Below are 2,081 nucleotides of genomic sequence, written 5' to 3' on the forward strand. Positions count from 1 at the left end.
TCCTTTCTCTCACATCTAAGTGAGTTGGAGTGGCTCCTCCAGGCTGCATTTGGCTGCACAGTTTTGCAGGGGTTCTGCTCCCAGCCTGTTTAGTCTGGGCCCGAGATGAAGGGATAGCAACCATCCAGAAAAGCTGCTTTCATGACAGTGATGGGAGTGTGTGTGCACGTGTGTGTGTGTGTATTAGTTTCTCAGTCATGTCCAGCTCTTTGCAGCTCCATGGACTGTTGCCTACCAGGCTCTTCTGTCAATGGGATTCTCCAGGCAAGAATACTGGAGTGAGTAACCATTTCCTTCTCCAGAGGATCTTCCCAACCCAGCAATCTAACCTGGGTCTCCTGCATTGCAGACAGGTTCTTTACTATCTAAACCACCAGGGAAACTCAATGATGGTAGATCAAGAAGCAAACTGGAAATAGACAAGGGCTGTCAATGCCTAGGTTTGGAACCAGCACTCTGTCACTTATGCCCAAGTTCCTCTGACCAAAGCAGTTCTTTGGCTGAGCTCCAGGGTTACTGAAGCCCAGTTTGTATTTTTGTAAGAGGAACTGCAAAGTTGCCTGGAAAAGAGGACATGGAAAAGCAATAATAGTTCAGTATAACTGCCAACAACTACTGACTTTCATTGTCTTCAACCACCTGTTAGGCCTTAGGTAAATAGTGTCCAAGGTAATGTTCTCTGTTAAAATCATGGCAGCCCCAAATCCTTTGGATATGATGACAGGGATAGCGGCAAGGACAATATTAACTTCACTCTACAGAAAAGAAAAAAAAAAGTTCAAAGATTAAAATTAATAATGACTTAACCCAAAATTAAAAAAAAAAATTAGAAGAATTCTTAACATATAATTAACTGTTATATTTTGGTGTCTTTTTTTGTGTTAAATTGGAGACAGTAGGACCCAGAAGAAATAATCCTCAGTTTTATTCCCTTAGTCTGAAATGGCCATTTACCAGCAAGGTCCTATAAGAGAAATATTTACTGCTGGGAGTATGCAAAGTATTGGAGCTTCACCAGTCCTTGCAATGAATATTCAGGGTAGTCTTCCTTTAGGATTGACTGGTTTTTATCTCCCTGCTGTCCGTGGGACTCTCAAGAGTCTTCTCCAGGACCACAACTCAAAAGCATCAGTTCTTTGGTGCTCAGCCTTCTTTATGATCCAACTCTCGCATCTGTATATGACTACTGGAAAAACCATAGCTTTGACTATATGGACCTTTGTCAGCAAAGTGATGTCTCTACTTTTTAATACATTGTCTAGGTTTGCCATAGCTTTCTTTCCAAAGAGCAAGTGTCTTTTCATTTCATGGCTGCAGTTATCATCCCCAGTGATTTTGGAGCCCAGGAAAATAAAATCTGTCACTGTTTCCATGTTTCCCCATCTGTTTGCCATGAAGTGAAGGGACTGGATGTCATGATCTTAATTTTTGAATGTTGAGTTTTAAGCCAGCTTTTTCACTCTCTTCTTTAACCCTCATCAAGAGGCTATTTAGTTCCTCTTTGCTTTCTCCCATTAGGGTGGTATCATCTGCAAATCTGAGGTGGATATTTCTCCTGGCAATCTTGATTCTAGCTTGTGTTTCATCCTGCCCAGTATTTTGCATGATGTACTCTACATATAAGTTAAATAAGCAGGTGACAATATTTAGCCTGGTCATATTCCTTTCCCAATTTTGAACCCATCAGTTATTCCATGTCCAGTTCTAACTGTTACTTCTTGACCTGTATATAGATTTCTCAGGCGGCAGATAAGGTGGTCTGGTCTTCCCATCTCTTCAAGAATTTTCTACAGTTTGTTGTGATACACACAGCCAAAAGCTTTTGCATAGTCAATTAAGCAGAAATACATGCTTTTTTCTGGAATTCCCTTGCTTTCTCTATGATCCAATGAATCAGTCATAGTTATACCCCCTCCCTCATGTTCTTCCCTCCCCTCTGCATTCCACCCCTCTATTTCATCACAGAGCAGCATGCTAGGCACCCTGTGTTATACAGCAGCTTCCCACCAGCTATCTATTTTACACGATAGTGTATATATGCCAATGTTACTTTCTCAATTTGTCCCATCCTCAGCTTCCCC

General features: G+C 41.4%; 1 long non-coding RNA gene across 1 annotated transcript; it reads right to left on the reverse strand.

Annotated features, from left to right (window-relative positions):
* Window positions 1–603: 603 nt before the first annotated feature.
* On the reverse strand, window positions 604–1,879 carry LOC145509474 (uncharacterized). The gene is made up of 2 exons (XR_014056106.1): window positions 1,724–1,879; window positions 604–755 (listed from the first exon to the last, which is right to left on the reverse strand). It is a non-coding gene; the product is annotated as an uncharacterized LOC145509474 (long non-coding RNA).
* Window positions 1,880–2,081: the final 202 nt, after the last annotated feature.

The sequence above is a fragment of the Giraffa tippelskirchi genome, chromosome 1 (assembly GCF_054371585.1).
Source record: "Giraffa tippelskirchi isolate mGirTip1 chromosome 1, T2T-mGirTip1v1.2.pri, whole genome shotgun sequence".
In the NCBI taxonomy this organism is placed as follows: domain Eukaryota; kingdom Metazoa; phylum Chordata; class Mammalia; order Artiodactyla; family Giraffidae; genus Giraffa; species Giraffa tippelskirchi.